Source organism: Lissotriton helveticus, chromosome 2_1, assembly GCF_964261635.1.
Source record: "Lissotriton helveticus chromosome 2_1, aLisHel1.1, whole genome shotgun sequence".
NCBI lineage: Eukaryota > Metazoa > Chordata > Amphibia > Caudata > Salamandridae > Lissotriton > Lissotriton helveticus.
The window spans coordinates 1,645,595,666-1,645,612,410 of NC_136059.1; positions in this window are offsets into that span (position 1 = coordinate 1,645,595,666).

Sequence of the window (16,745 nt, forward strand, 5' to 3'; positions counted from 1 at the left end):
AGGCTCACCTTCAATTTGCATACAAAGTGCATACAAATACAACTCTCATCCAGACAATGTTAAATTCACATAAAACATTGTTATTACAATATCCTCACTTGTTTCACGTGAAAAAGGTATTGCTGTCATCATGGAAAACCCACATCACGTCTAACCTTCTCTAATATAATCAACATGCATTTTAGCCTATCAATGTTTAAATACAATGATATCATTGCAATTATAATATCCCTAGGGCATGTTATATTACCATTTGCTTTTTACACAATATAATAGGTATTTTGATCTGTAAGGCCTCAACATCATTTAAAACATATAATATAAAGCATTACAAGTGTTTCCATGGCCTATTAAACATTTTACAATAAACAGCGTCACATAGAGACCAGCATAGGAGGTGATCAGGGAGGTGCTAACTAAGAGACCCCAGCCGCTACAGGTCCCAACTCACTTCATAATAAATTTACTGGATTGGCATCACAAATAATTTCTTCTATTTCCAAGGGATTCCTATCTCCAAATGAAAGGGATTGTGATGGGGTGGGCTTTGCCCTGATTTAGTGATCATGTACATGGATCATTATGAGGGGTTCCATGTGTTCAGCACAAACAATCCATACTCAGAGAATATCACATTATGCAAATGTTCCATTGACAATGTCCTAATAATTTGGACAAGCAATGAGGATGCTCTCAATAGTTTGTATAACTGGCTATATGAGAAATCACAGGGTATAAAATTTACCATCCATCTTAGCTCAACTGCTATTGATTTCCTGGACATTACCATTAACGTGGTTAACAGTCAGGTGTACACCACACTTGTCAGGAGAGTAGTAAGATAAATATCTTCCTGCGTTCCAGTAGTCACCACGCTAGGAACTTGAGATACAACTTACTGTATTAGCAATTTCTTTGTATAAGGAGAAATTGCTCACGAAAACCTGACTATTTTAAGGAATCAGAGGATTATGCTTGCACATCTGGTATCAAGGGGTTATCCCAAGAGTTTGCTTAAAAAGGCCCCGCAAAAGGGCATGGTTTTGCTCAAGAGAAGTCTTTCTTAAACCCAAGCAGTGTGGGGACAAAAAACAGAACAGGATGATTTGTGTAACTACATTTTGCACATGCAACAATGAGATCAAGAAGATAATAAACCGACCCTAAACCCTAGTGTCTGATGATGTTTTAGATATGGAACTACCAATGCATGCTTTTAAGAAGAATAAAACTATAAAGATCACGTGGTGAGCTCATACAGAGGGTGAACACCAAAACCTTATATGAACAGATTGTGGAATCTCAGATTAAGGGACTTTTTAAGTGCCGTAGCTGCAAGGCTTGTGAGATGACCATAGAGATCAAGATTTTCATTCATAATAACCATACATATAAACTAAAGGAACACACAAACTGTAAAACTGCGGATGTGTCTATGTTGTCAAATGTCCCTGTGGTTCTCTATATATTGGCCAAACTCGCCAAAAGGTAAAAACCCATGTGCTATAGTACTGCAGCAGGATCATATGTAAATCACAAAGGACCCTTCTCGTGGAGCATTTCAACACTTTCAATCATCCAGCAGAGAGTTTGCGATGGGTGGTTATTGAGTAAGTTAGTGCTAACCGAAGAGGTGGTAATTTTGCAAACATTTTAAACTTGCATGAATGCAAGTGGATACACAATTTAGACACAGTGGCCCATGGTATCAATAAGTATGAGGAGATTACGAGACAGGTGGCCATTTTGAGTAATAGTTGAGATGGGCTGAGGCAGACATTCATGACATTAATTACTCACTGCACATTGGGGTGGTTCTATGTTACCGAACTTTAGCCCACACGTATGGATGTTTGATGTTTTGTATGAATTTGAATTTTTGAATTTAAAAGCATTTATTCAGCGCACTTCTACCTAGCGGTTTCATGGCGCTATTGCGATAACAGAGGATGTCAGCAGAGGGAGGGAGTTAAACAGAATAGGCTTTAATGAAAAGAAAAGTTTTAAGATCCTTCCGGAACTGGGTATAGGAGGGCACAGTGCGAAGGGCAACAGGGAGGGAGTTCCAAAAGGTGGGGGCCAAAACAGCGAACCTCGCACCGCCAGCCCTCAGTTTCTTAAATCGAGGGATGGCTAAGAGGGCCGCGTGGGAAGAGCGGAGCTCTCTGCCGGGGAGATAAGGGATGACAGCGGAACAAAGAAATTTAGGGGCAGTCCCTGCTCTTGCCTGAAAAGTGAGGCAGCCGAGCTTAAAGAGAGCACGCTCCCGCACCGGCAGCCAGTGTAGCGCCTTTAATAGTGGGCTGGCCCGGTGGTATTTGGGGAGGCCATGAATCAGGCGCGCAGCCTGGTTCATTACCAGCTGCAAGGGGTGGATCGCGTAAGCGGGAGCCCCGTTATAGACTACGTTGCCGTAATCAATACGGGACAATACCAAGGCTAGCACGATGATTTTCAGGGCGGGGAGAGAGAAGAAACGGGAAACCTTCCTAATTGTTCTCAAAGAAAAAAAACAAGAGGAGACGACTGAGCTAACGTGTGAGTGAATAGAAAGTTGTGAATCCAGAAAGATCCCAAGGGTTTTAACTTTAGGCACAGGAGAAGGAGGGACACCGAGTGAGGGGGGCCAGAAAGAAGGGGACCATGGACTGCAACCACCTCCAGTCAAGACCAGCTCGGTTTTGTCTGGATTAAGTTTGAGGTGATTGCAGTTCATCCAGTCCAGTCCATCCACTCATCACTGACTGGACGTTCTGGGCAGATGAAGGGGAGTTGGAGAGGTTAAAAATTAGTTGGAGGTCATCGGCGTAATTGAACACCGTGACCTCCAGCTGCTGTAACATAAAAATGAGGGGGAAGATGTACAAATTAAATAAAAGGGGGGAGAGTGACGAGCCTTGGGGGACCCCACACTCAACCCTACGGGAGGCCGCGGAGAAGCCGGTGAGATGAACCGCCTGGGTTCTCCCGGCTAAAAATGACTCAAGCCACGAGAAGGCCAAGCCCTCAATGCCCGCCGCCCTGACACGGCAGAGAAGAATGGAATGATCCACCGTGTCGAAAGCGGCGGATAGATCTAAAAGTATCAGGGCTTGAGGGATCTTGATGTCAATGCCTTCCCGTAGCCTGTTCATCACCGAGATCACCACTTTCTCCGTAGAGTGCAGGGGTCTGAACCCGGCTTGATGGGAGGAGAGGCAGTCATTGGCTTCTACGTGAGCACTCAGAGAGGTCGTAACATGAGTCTCAAGGACTTTTGCTAGGTAGGGCAGAAGGGAGATGGGGCGGTAATTGGCAGGGGAGGTTGGGTCAGCACCCGATTTTTTTATAATTGGGACAACCACAGCTGATTTGTGAAAACTGGGAACAGAGCCCAGTGTAAGTGAGTCATTGAGGAGGGTCAGGGCCGGTGTGGGACACGCTACATAAATTTCCCTAAGGATGTAAGCTGGGGCGAAGTCCAAAGGGGAACCAGACTTGACTCGGACCAGCAGCGGAAGAAGAGACTCGGTGGTTAACAGAGGGAAGGTAGTCAATTTAGGACCCGTGTGAGGAGGGGAGGGGTTGACAAATGTGGGGGAGGGAGGTGGGATGTTGAGTTTGATTTTAACGACCTTGTCAATAAAAAACTTATTGAGTGAGTTACAGAGGGACTGGGATGGAGGGATGGTAGGCGCGGTTCTGCCAGATGAAGCCAGTTCGTGAATCGTAGCGAATATCTCCTTGGGTTGAGACTCTGCTGCCATCACCCTGTTCGTATAGAACTCAGTTTTAGCTACAAGAATGCCCTTTTTGTAAACTTGTAACACGGACAAGTAGGCTGTCTTCTGCTCAGGGCTATAAGATCTTCTCCAGACTCGCTCAGCCCTCCGTGCGGCCAACTTCAGTTTTTTTAGTTCCGGGGTGAACCAGCGGTTGGCGGCATGGGCTCGTTTGACCGTAAGACGTTTTAAAGGGGCAAATTCGTCACCTGCCACGGTCAGCCAGTTGTCAATGGCGGCCAGTTGCGAGGCGGCTGTAAGGCCCGATAACTCTGGACTGGTGTTCGCCAAAGTCGAGCAGAGAGAGGGCATGTTGGCTTTGCCCCATTTCCTGACCCAGGTGTTTTTGGGAAGTTGAGGTTTAGTTATCGGGGCTAGGGCAAGAGAGAAGGCGATGATAGAATGATCTGACCAAGGGCAGGGAACTATTGTGGGGGATGTTGACGGAATGTTTAGTACCTTCAACATCTGCGCTGACTCCAGAAATTGTCTACTTGCTATATCTAGTAAATGTGTATGACCATACTGTACATTTTTTCTAAAGTAACTTTGACGCCAGCTGTTTATTACACATTTTGTGTAAAAAATAAATGGTAGCATTCATGCCCTTGCGATATTATCATTCCACTGATATAGTTTTATTTAAACACTGATGGGCTAAAATGCATATTGATTACATTTGAGGTTAGACGTGATGTGGGATTTCCATGTTAACAGCTATGCCTTTTTTTGTGTGAAACAAGTGATGATATTACAATGATGATGTTTTATATTAATTTAATTGACAACAATGGTCTGTTTGCTGTACAGAAAACTAGCATCAGGGGCAAGGGCGTTGCCTTGGCAATTGCCCTAAAAGCATTAAATAGTAAGCTTATGGGTCCATCTCTTCTGCCTCTGACCCAAGTAATAAGAGCTAAACTCTTGCCGACAATAACCTACGGGAGTGAAGTACTGAGAGGCAGGGATGCTAAGATTCTGGACAAAACTGTAACAGCGGCATATAGGATAATATTTGGTCTGCACAAACACACTTCACCAGCCCAAATCAGGCTTGAATTTGGCATCCAGAAACAGACCCTGGCAAGACAGGGCACGTATATAGTAGTGTGGGATAAAACGCGAAAAAGCAAACAAGGAACTTTTAATAACCATCTTTGGGAAGAGCTTGAACTACATCCAGCCTCACCAGCCGCAAAGTACCTCAAAAGGAGCCTGTTGAATCTTGGCTTTCAACAGCTCTGGGATTCTCCGACCAGTCATACAACATTGAAAAGTTTGGTCAAGAAATCAATAAAGTATCTTTCATGGATTGAAGATAAGGCAGCATTTACAAAGCATTTACAAAGAGGTCTCACTGCTGGATGATCCAGAACTCATACACCACCCGGATATCGCAGAACTATCTTGGCCTAGGTTATTCGAAAACAATAAAATGAAGTTCTTAACCCCTTCGACGCTCATGGCGAGCTCAGCTCGTCATGAAGTACACCTCTTGTACGCTGTGGGATTCTGCATTCCTTAGCGCACAGCGGGAAAATGCGCCGCATCGATGCGGCTAGAGTACAGGTTGGGTCTGTTACCTTGAACTGCAGGTTTGTGAGATATATGATGGCAGTTGAACTGAAACTGAAAAAAGTTGATTCTATATTGCCTTAAGACTTTTTTTTTGCACTCTTGAAGATCAGTAAGGCATTAGAAAAGAACTCACTATGACATGCTGCTATCTGTATTTCAAATAATTTCGGTATTCCTAGACGTTCAGTAACAGCATTCTTGTTAAACCCGAAGGTTATGGGCTAGATTTTGGTGAAAACCTGTTTTTAACTGTTTTTACTTATCGATCTATGTTATTTATTGCTAACTAAATTATGAGATCTCATGACTTTTTTAGGAAGGAAAGTTGTGAGTTGACATAGTGTTTCCTCCCTTCTATAGAGAGGCAATTTAAAGTTTTTCTATCTTTTTAGACTGTTAAGTAACTACGCAAACTAATAAAAAAAAATTCAAATTCAATTCCTATTAATCTAATTTACAAGAGGGGTAAAGGTCGGGTTTCACTCAGCACTCACCTGATATTTAACACAGTATATCAGAATTCAAACAAGTAAAAGCGGTGCACATAAGGGAGGAATGATCACCCCGCATTCACAACTGGGAACCTCAAAAAGGATCCTGTACAAATTATATGAACCCAATTTGCCTTCACTAATCAGTTTATATATGTAATTGTGCAGTCACAATATTCAACTTTTTAATTGGTGTGTTTCTTCTGAATTTTGACTCCACACATCAGTATATTATTCCAAGTCTTGGACTCCACAAGTCATTTATTTTGCTTGTTCACAAGTTTTATTCTTTACAGTAGCCAACACGTGTTTCGTCAAGAATTTCGACTTCACCAGGGCTTATATTTTGAGTAGATTTCACATTAGAAGCCTAGTCCTGCTATTGTTAGAAGCCAGTGGTTCACCCTATCTGTCCAAATAGACACTCAAAATGTACCGTGTGGTCATTCAGTGTGTCCACAATCCAATGTTAAGATCAGTAAATTCAAACGCTATCCTGTGGCAGTTACAAAATACCCCACTTCGCGCTGAGCTCTTAGATCATGTGCAGTAGGTATTTATAGTCCCGCTAGATTTATGGTTTGGTTTTTTCTACTCTTTATTAGAGTAATGGAGAGTTAGTTTGCCTCAGGATAGAGCACATTTGGTCATTATCGGAAAAGCTAGCAATAAGAGTTTAGTGTGTCAAAGATCTGCTCCTCTTCTTTATAGATGGTGGATGTGACCTATTTACATCTATATTGATAAATGGGCCCCTGGTTCCACTCCTTTTCCAGATGACCTCACACGATTAGTTTTAGAGTTTCCATTTTAGCCGTGCAAGGCAACCCACGTGACTCATGCACGCAGCTGTTGTTAACTTGGACCACATAAAGCTCGATGCTGAGGGTCCACGTTAGAGAAGACATTACGTGAGATGCCATGGGAAGAAGTCAGGAGACAGCTATGGTCTTGCTGTAACTCTTCGGAAAGTCTTTTCCGTTTTCACCTCTTTCATACCCCCATGCTCACTTTTGGAGCACTTAGTGTATCAGGATCTGAGCTGCAGAATAATTTCTGTTTATGACTACTGGCGGCCTGATCAGACACCATGAGACCTGTATGCCCGATCAACCAAGGGAAGTTTGTGGTCTGTGTCTCGGTGCGCATATATATGCCTACCTGCCTGGACTGGTATGTATGTTTTCTAGGGCTAGATGTAGGTAATTCTATTTTACCACTTCTTAAATACCGAATTTTACCGATTCGGTATTTAAGAAGTGGTAAAATAGAGGAGGGGATGTAGATATTTCTGAACTGGTAAATACCGAATCGTTAAGCTTCAGTATTTACCGATTCTGTAAATACCGATTCGGTAATGCCCATTGATTCCTATGGGCATTGAAGCCCATAGGAATCAATGGGCTTTACCGAATCGGTATTTCCCGATTCGGTAAATACCGATTCCAGCAAGGGTGCAGGGGGTGTCACTTTGACACCCTCTAGCACCCCAAATACAGGCATGTGTGCCATGTGGCACACAGACACGCCCTAAGGGCATGTCTGTCTGTCACATGGCATAGGTGTGCATGCACACATGTGCATGCACACCTGGATTCGGTATTTTACCACCCAATTGAATTGGGTGGTAAAATACCGAATCTGTAAGGCCTTTGGGACTCAGAAGAGTCCCACCTACATTTGGATTTACCGAATCAGTAAAATTACCGATTCGGTATCTTACAGAATCAGTAAATTTACCGAATCGGTAAATTTACCGATTCTGTAAAATAAAGGCCCTACATGCCAAATTCTAAATACCGGTCGGTAACGGCCGAAATCGGCCGTTACCGACCGGTATTTGGGCTCCTACATCCGGCCCCTAATTGCTAAAACAGTTCTGCTGTAGCTGCACATGAGTTTTTTTATGAATTAGGTATTTATATTGTGTTTGATTTTCTTCTAGATGGCACTTTCTTGAACCGCTGCTCCTAGAGTTTTGGGAGATCTATATTTGTTATGTAAATGCGTCGGTTTGAGCTGCTGCCTTCTCCCACATTTATTCTACTTGTTGTGTAATCGCAGCCGAGATCCTTGAACTTTCACTTCCTGAAGAGGTTCTTGGATTCTTTTGAATAAAACTTGATTTGGACAGATCCCAGTAATATTTGAAGGGATTAGCTTAGCTTTGTCTCCGCTTTGTGTTCTTCCAGATAATCCGTTGGAGCTGTAGACACAGCTCTGCTCATAAATAGATTGTTGTGCAGTGAAGTATCCTTATTGCTCAGAGTGATTAGTACTAAGCATGGTACCTTTATTTGTGGTTGTGGTATTTTGATCATACTCGGTCTTCTCCCTCTCTTACCTAGTGAATGCTGTCAATAGAAATATGGAAAAACCAGAACTATTCAGTGGGATATAAGGTATAATATGTTTCTTTCCCACTTTTAGGTCTGGCATCGTCCAGGGATCATTCTCTTCCGTTTTGGTATAAATCTTTCCTCACATTTTAACTCTGTTGAGTTTCTAAACACTGGATGTATGGGCGATAAGGCTATCTTTTAAAGTCTTTTTCTGTAATACACCATTATTTTAATATTATTTTTAATGATATATATATATATGTGCTCATGTTCCCATTTTGCTCTGCATGTACCCCTCGTTGCCCTGTGTATAATGTTTTCAGCGCCCTGAAGAAGACATCACCAAGACTGTGGGTCCTCACCAAAACAAGAGCCAGCGCACTGTCAGGAAACAACACGTGAGTATTACGAGACTTAATGGATGATATACTAAGTGATGAACTTTAGGGAAGTCTTTCGCTGCATGTTTGTATGCAAAATAACCTTGTAATTAAATATTTTGCCCTTTTATTGTAGGGTATACACCATTTACCATTTTGATGTGTTGTCATTTATCCCATTTTGCTGTCTTGTAATATTGAATGGGTTTTAGGAGAACAATTGGGGTGTGAGTGGTATGGGTGATGAGTTGAGTAGTGCAAGGGGTATTTCGTATGTTACTTGTCTAGAGGTTATGTTAATCCTTCTTTGTATTGATGAACTTTTGGAATGTTTTTTGCTGTGTGATGCTAATTGATATATTTATATTAATACAGATATGATTACAATAAATAATACTTTTTGATGAGAACTTTGATAATGAAATTGATGATTTCCTATGCTTTCTCTGAATCTTAGTGTTGAGTATTTATATATATTCCATGACTCCCAGATTACATTTTAAGCATCCTTAGATTAAGGTGTTATTTTCCACCAATTGAATAGGCAGTTTCTTCTGTTTTGCTCTGGTGCATTCTTTCCCCTGATTTTTCTGCTTGTTAGTTGTTCATTTAGGTGCCCTCTTTTTTGCTATTAAGTTCATGTGTTGACAGGCCTCCACTCATCTCCCTCATACAATGCTGAGTGTTAAATATTCCTAGCGATGTCCAATGCCACTTCCAGACTTGGATCCTAAGTTGATAGTATCATCTCTCTTTGAATTTTTTTATTGTTATATTTTTCAATTAGTTGTTCCCGTATGATCCCATCCTCGTCGCCAATGAAAAGAAGACAACACCGGTGAGGAGAGCACCAGTTTATTCATACTACAGGCCTCAGGCAGCAACTTTGAACCTAGGAACCCTGCACGGTCTCCACATTCCAACATTCCAATGTGAGGCTCGAGCTGAGCCCACATAACACAAACACCACACACAGACAACAAAGAACACATTCATGCCTACGGCAAAAGCAAAGCACACTGACTACAAGTTGGCTGCTGGCACATGGCCACCAAGGGCATGGACAACAAGAAACACAAGCAGGGCTATGGAAAAAGGAAAGTACATTGCTTACAAAACAGCCACCAGCTACATGGCCACCAAGGCCAAAATCATGGACAACAAAGAACACATTCAGGCCTATTGCAAAAGAAAGCAGTACAAAAGGGGGTGGTGATGGACGGAGCATTCGAAACAATCAAACACTCACACCCAGTCAACAGATCTGGGTTTAATCCATCACAGTTCTTTAGCCCACTCTGCCACCTCAGTTCAGACATGGCCATATTCAAATCAGTCTGACCCTGTGCCTCATGGGAACAGTCCAGCCCAACTGCCAAGCCATGCCTTCCCTGGACCGGAAACAAGCTTCCTAGGACCGGTTTCTGGTATTACAGCCGTCTTCAGCCAGGCTTGCTTGAATCCAGTGGCAAAGTGAGCAAGGGACTCACGTATGAGCATACCGCTATGGCAAACAAAAATGCAAACTGACTACACAAAACAAAATGGCCACCCTGTCACATGGCATGGGGAACAAGGCAACATTGTGTCCTATGGCAAACACAAAAGCACACTGGCCACACAAACAAATGGTTGTTTGGCCAGCACAGAAAAGATGCATGGTAAACAAAGAAAAAACACTACAATTCATTCAGCAATGCCAAACACGCAAATAAAAAATCAGTCAAATTTAAAAATTCACCAACCACAGCCATCTCAAGATGGCATTAAAAATTACCCTCCCAAAATAGTTTAACACTTTGCCAAAAAACACATTTAATCCAAGGCCATCCCTAAATCAATAGATGTTTAAAAAACATATACCACATAAACAAAAGTAGTTTAATATATCAATACCCAATGCTTTAGTAATAATATCTGACTGGTGGTGGCCCATGGCATGGACAGACTATGCCCCACAGTAAAATGAGCGACATCATAATGCAATATTTCCAAACAACCCACAAGAAACTGGAGAAAAAGTACCTTAAAAGTTTTAAAATCAGGCTCCTAGCACTCCCAAACTCATGCAAACTTTTCCCTTGGGAACAAAATAAAAAAAATCATGCAAAATAGGCCCCTACTGCAACTTCTGGTCACCCACTATCAAATTTAAAAATTGGAAGAAAAAACATAAAAGGTAAAAAAATACTGGTGCGTGCCCTCCATCAAACAGCAGCATTTTCCAAAAGTTCTTTAACTTACTTGATTCCTCAAAATAAATCCTTGAAAATCCATTGGTATACGCAGGGGGATTGCAGACAAAGGACAGTGTTATCCTTTCCCTTCAAACTCCAAATGAAAAGTGACCAAGGGATGGATAAAGAACAGGAAGAGGTACAGGACAGGAAGAGGTAGTTGGAGCCTCTGTGGCACTTCCTTCCTGTTAAAAAAGGTCAAATAAAGAATTGTGTTTCAGGCTACAAAAACTACCTGAACTGTCCGTTTGAGTAAAATAGTTACTTGAAAAACCAATTTCGAGTTAATTTTGCTGCTTTATGAGTAGAAAATCTACGTGAGAAGCTGCCCTCATAATGCGACAACTTGCGACCGTCCATTTTAGAAAATCGCACAAGAAGGTTTTCTAGTGATTGGAAATCACACTAGGGGATACCAAATCTTGCTCTTGCTCACCAGCTTGCTTGCTGGAGCCTCGTGTTATTCCCGTTGCCATCACGTTGTTTGAATGGAGCAAAATGAATGTAGCGATTGGCGGAATTTCGCTGGAACTCCACGTTAAAGAGTAGTGTAGAGTGACTAAAATTCTACCAATTTCATGAACGTGATGACATTTTATGCCCACCCCTACATTTTTTGCAGACTTTATGTGGCACTCTAAGCCAGATAGGGTATTGTTTTGATTTATAAAGGGTGCTCCCTTGTGTATGGACAAAGCTATGTCTCTCCCTCTCCAAAGAGCTCATAACGAGAGCAAACAATGTGTCTGGGGTTGCTTTGATTCATACCCGGTTGGCTTGGATGGCTTGGATGGCAAATTACCAATCCAAAGCTGTAATACTGTGCCTGGAGTGGTAACAGGCTTTTGTCATTATTCAACTCCTATGTAGCGCACCTTACAAACACCAGTGACACTCTGAATCTGCTCACCTCAAATGTCTGTTTCTCTAGCAAACATTTTAGGCATAGGATTAGCGCAGTGCCATCCATGCTGATCTATAAAGGTACAAAGTTTTTTTCAATTTTTACAGTAAAGGGCATAAATGTGCCAACCCTGGCAAAACAAATCTTCTCTAATGTTCAAGTCATTCTGCGTGAGCACAAACTCAACAAATTCACTAATTGATAAAACAGGGCTATATATTAGGTCATTGACGATCTTGACCCTGACATCTACTGAAACAAATAATATCACAAATCCAATATATGGTACATGAAAGATCTAACTGAACATAGGACAGTGGTCAGACCCAATGAATATGGGGCAAAATCCCTTACAAATTAATCATTCCATGTGTTGCACAACAGTACAATAAAAATACTTTTGAGGTGTCAGCAGCATTCCTCAGACATGAAAGGTACTCAGCTAAATATCTTCCAAGAACACTCTTCAGAATCATGGAACAGACCTTGAACCCTTGAACCCCACCTTCCTTGGCCAAATCTAACAAATATGTGAACTTTTTCCCAAGTATTTGAGGAGTAAGTAAAATAGATTGGACTCTCCATCCCCCTACCTAAAGTAGACTCAGTGCAGGCTACTCAACTAAAACTGAATGGCACCTGGTTATTGTAGCATCCTCCCCAGCCCGATAGCATGCAAATGACCACACCACACATGGAGCTCTGTAGTGCATGTCTTTATTCTTCGAAGTGCAACTGTTAACTGAACGCACTGCGTCATGAACTTTATTATCCACATCCAGACACACAAGCTGGACCTACGGAGTCCATCAGGGACCAGAAGGGACACACTAATCATATTTACATGACACTACATTCATGCTTCAAAGAAATCACCCAATTGGAAAGTATTGACCCTCTGAAATCTTCCAGCAATATCCTTTTGTTTCAATGGATCACACTAATCAACTTCTCCTTCACTTTAGAGGAGCCCATGACTGCCTAAAAATAGATCAGATCACACCCTTATTAAAGCAAAAATTATGATGATCCAGAAGATTTAAATATTTCTTCTTCACCTCACAGCTATCCTTCCTTGACATAACACTTGAAATGTGCCTAAAAACACAAATAAAGCAAGTCATCTCTAATGCTGGCCTCTTTGATAATTTTCAATCATGCTTTCGTGCTTTTGAACTGGCTGCAGAATGGAGACCACAATCCTCCACTTGTTGGATAATGCATTATGCATCATTGACAATTGTGATCTCTCTCTTCTAATTCTCCTCAACATGTCAGCTGCTAATGACATGGCCAACACTCCTCTCCTGAAAACCTTATAATAATGAATGGGATTAAGTGGCACTGAACCTGTATCGTTCCCAACAAATCAAAATGCCCTTTCTCGTCCCACCCTTATTGGTCAAGAGGTTCCTCAAGCATTTACCCCAACCCCCAATCTTCTCAACCATTTTATAAAACTGTTAGTAGCATTCCAGAGTCTCATCTACTACTCTCCCCATGCTGATGACACTCCTCTCAAGATATCTCCTCCCTCGTCAGATGTTAACTAGCATCTAAACGTGACTTCAAAAATCTAAAACTGAATCGCACTAAATCAGAATCCCCCTAATAACATGCATCCTGGATATAAATTACACCTAGATGCACACACAGATTCTTTAGCTAAGGGAGGAATGTATCAGATTAGACTTCCCAGAGTAGTTAATCGTAGTCAATCTCTTTTTCTTGAAAATGATTTTAAATCAGTGACACAATCCCAGATACTTAGTAGGATTGACTACCTGAGCTTCCAACAAATGCCTATGCACACACCAGTAGTATAGTATACAGTAGTGAAGAAATTATATAAACATGTAAATACAATGTCCAAGACAACAAAAGTATTCAGAAGTATGAAGCAATCGTTGATACATTTTCGGAATATTTAATGGTTCCACAACCAGCCGACACGTGTTTCGTCGCGTTGGTACAAATCCCACGCGACTCCTCAGGGCTGCGATGTGTGTCGCGAAGAATAAAAGGTCGCTCCACCGGTGATAATTCCGCCCCGGCAGGGCACGAGACCAGAACAGGCTGAAGAAAATTGTTCTTCAACTCAAAACAGGCGACTCGGCTAAAGGTCGCACAGTATGTACAAATTGGAGTGGTTATAAACACTGGTAGGTGTCTTCAAATATTGTTGCTAAGACGAGCGGTACTGGTAGGGGTCGCGCTCGTGCGGCGATCTTCAATACCACACTTTGGAACACGGCGACCCGGGAGACAGGATTGTGATTCACGTCGGAAAACGACCTTACTGTGAGTGATCCCCTCTGGTGTACGGTTGACATTACCTACTCAAGGGCATCTAATATTGAAGATCGCCACACGAGCGCGACCCCTACCAGTACAGCTCGTCTTAGCAACAATACTTGAAGACACCTACCAGTGGTTATAACCACTCCAATTCGTACATACTGTGCGACCTTTACCCGAGTCGCCTGTTTTGAGTTGAAGAACAATTTTCTTCAGCCTGTTCTGGTCTCGTGCCCTGCCGGGGCGGAATTATCACCGGTGGAGCGACCTTTTATTCTTCGCGACACACATCGCAGCCCTGAGGAGTCACGAAGGATTTGTACTAACGCGACGAAACACGTGTCGACTGGTTGTGAAACCATTAAATATTCTGAAAATTTATCAACGATTGCTTCATACTTCTGATTACTTTTGTTGTCTTGGACATTGTATTTACATGTTTATATAATTTCTTCACTACTGTATACTATACTACTGGTGTGTGCATAGTCATTTGTTGGAATTACATTATTATATGTCAGCCTTCCCTGACATTCTAGAGTGGTTAAAGGGTTTTTCCACTCGCCAGTTGCACCACACATTAGATTTTCGCTGTTACATTCTTGCGTACAGGCAGAACGCCCCTTTTGTACTCTGTGCCTTCCAAACCCTGTTCTTGTAACTTTGACTACCTGAGCTCCTTACTAACTAGTGCCTCCAAAATCCACCTGGACCATTTCAATGCTGCCTTCTTTGTGGCTGCCAAGCTAGTTTAAAAAACAAAGAAGGTCTGACTACATCACACTAGTGTTGATCGCCCTCAAATGGCTACTCTTTGAAGACAGGAGGAACACATTTTAAATTAGCCTTCACAGTGCATAAAGCTCTTCCTCTGCAATACTTCACCCATAAACTCTCCATGTTATGTGCTTAATAATTATAAACTTTACACCCCTGCCTTCAAGAAAAAAGCAATGGTCAACCAGTCATTCTTGGGTAGTGCACATAGTGTATGGGAACCATTCCCCAAGTCATAAGAACACATTACTTTTTTAGGAGTTTTCAAAAAGAAGCTGAAGAAACTCAACTCCACTGCCACCTTTAACTCCCCCACTCCCCACCAAGATCTTGCTGGTATTATTTATGCTGATTCCACAGATCCCTCCAACAAATCAAGCAGGAAGTGCCATGACAATGGTGCTTTGACTCACACTGTTACTGGGAAGATGAGTGCTATTTTGTTTCTAACATTTTTATCCCAGATTACGGGTCAAGCAGAGTGAAAGTACAATGTGGTTACTGGTTGTAGGCGTTAATTTCACTCTGTTGGATTTCCACATGCGGTTTGATTGTTTGCAGAATTACCGATTAATAAAATTGCATTTGATATTTGCATGCACTAACACACCCGAATTTACGAAGCGGAAAGAAAAACAGCAATTATGAGTTGAGACCAAATAATTTCCATATGAGAAATGCACTCAAGTTAGCCACAGGTTCTACAAATGGAGCCAACACCCAGAGACACACTTTTCTGTACGCCATGGACGCCATGGAGCCAGAGCATATTTCACTGAACTAATCCCTGAATGAGATACAACTCCTTATTCAGCAAACTCTCATTCAAATGATGCAGGAGGAGAGAGGGCACAGCAACAATGGGCCATGCCAACAGGAGATGCAGGGAAAGGCCTTGACTACCTGGGAACTATTTAGCCCCTTTCAAAACAAGTCAACCATATATTTTAAAGAAATAAAGAATACACATGGACACCATCAACCACATTCTAACTATCATTGGAACCAAACATTGCTGTCTTGGCAGCAGTACCACTGACCATCATGAAACTGCTGGCTGTCCTACATGTTTTTGTGAGAAAAATTACTCCCGAACCCTGTTGACCAGCTAAATGGGTTTTCTCAGACACCCGTTTGTAAAGTTCCCAGGCAGGCAGGAGATGGATGCGCTGCTTATATTAGCACTCTAACAAATCATTTTCTGAATAGACCCCTAGTGAAGTGTAAATTATTTTAACTGGAAGTTTTCCTAATGTTTTGGAGAAATAGAATGTACCCATAGAAGTCTAATATCACCAATGGCAATAGATGTAAAACTTGTGTGTGATGCAGATCTAATTTGTAGGTCTCGCCTACGCAGCACGCATGCCCTGCATTGGAGAGAGATCTAATGCCATCGGCACAGCTTTGGGGGCAATAACGTGCACGCGTTGCATTGCTTGCAATGGCAACGCATGCACGTCTGTCGATTTCCTTGCAGGAGCGCACGGCGCCATATGGTGGCGCCATATGGTCACACGATCCCGCAAAGGAATCGCGCAGGCCCCCTCCTGCCGCACGAGGTGCGCGCTTCTGCTGGTTTGCAGAGCTGCAGACAGAACGGGCACATAAATATTAGGTGTCAACGCCATCGCAGCTTAAGCTGTGAAAGCTGGGGTTACACAACGCCAATGGGAGTTAGTTTTAAAACAAAATTGAGCCAATATGATTTTTCTATTACTCACAAAGGCTCATAAAAATCTACTGCCAGTCAAGCGACGGTCACTAGGTGTCTTTCTCGAGCACATGATGTTTACTCGAAGCCGTCATGGAACACGTCACATGACGGTGGACGGGCTCTGTAGATTGGGAGAGCTGTGCTGTCCTGCATGTTGCTGCTGGCTCTCAAGAAGCAGCTGTGGAGCTAAGGCTATGATGAGGAGTTGTTAAAGTTGCCAAGCATGGACTCTGTGAGTATTTCCTTTCACGTCACGGCTC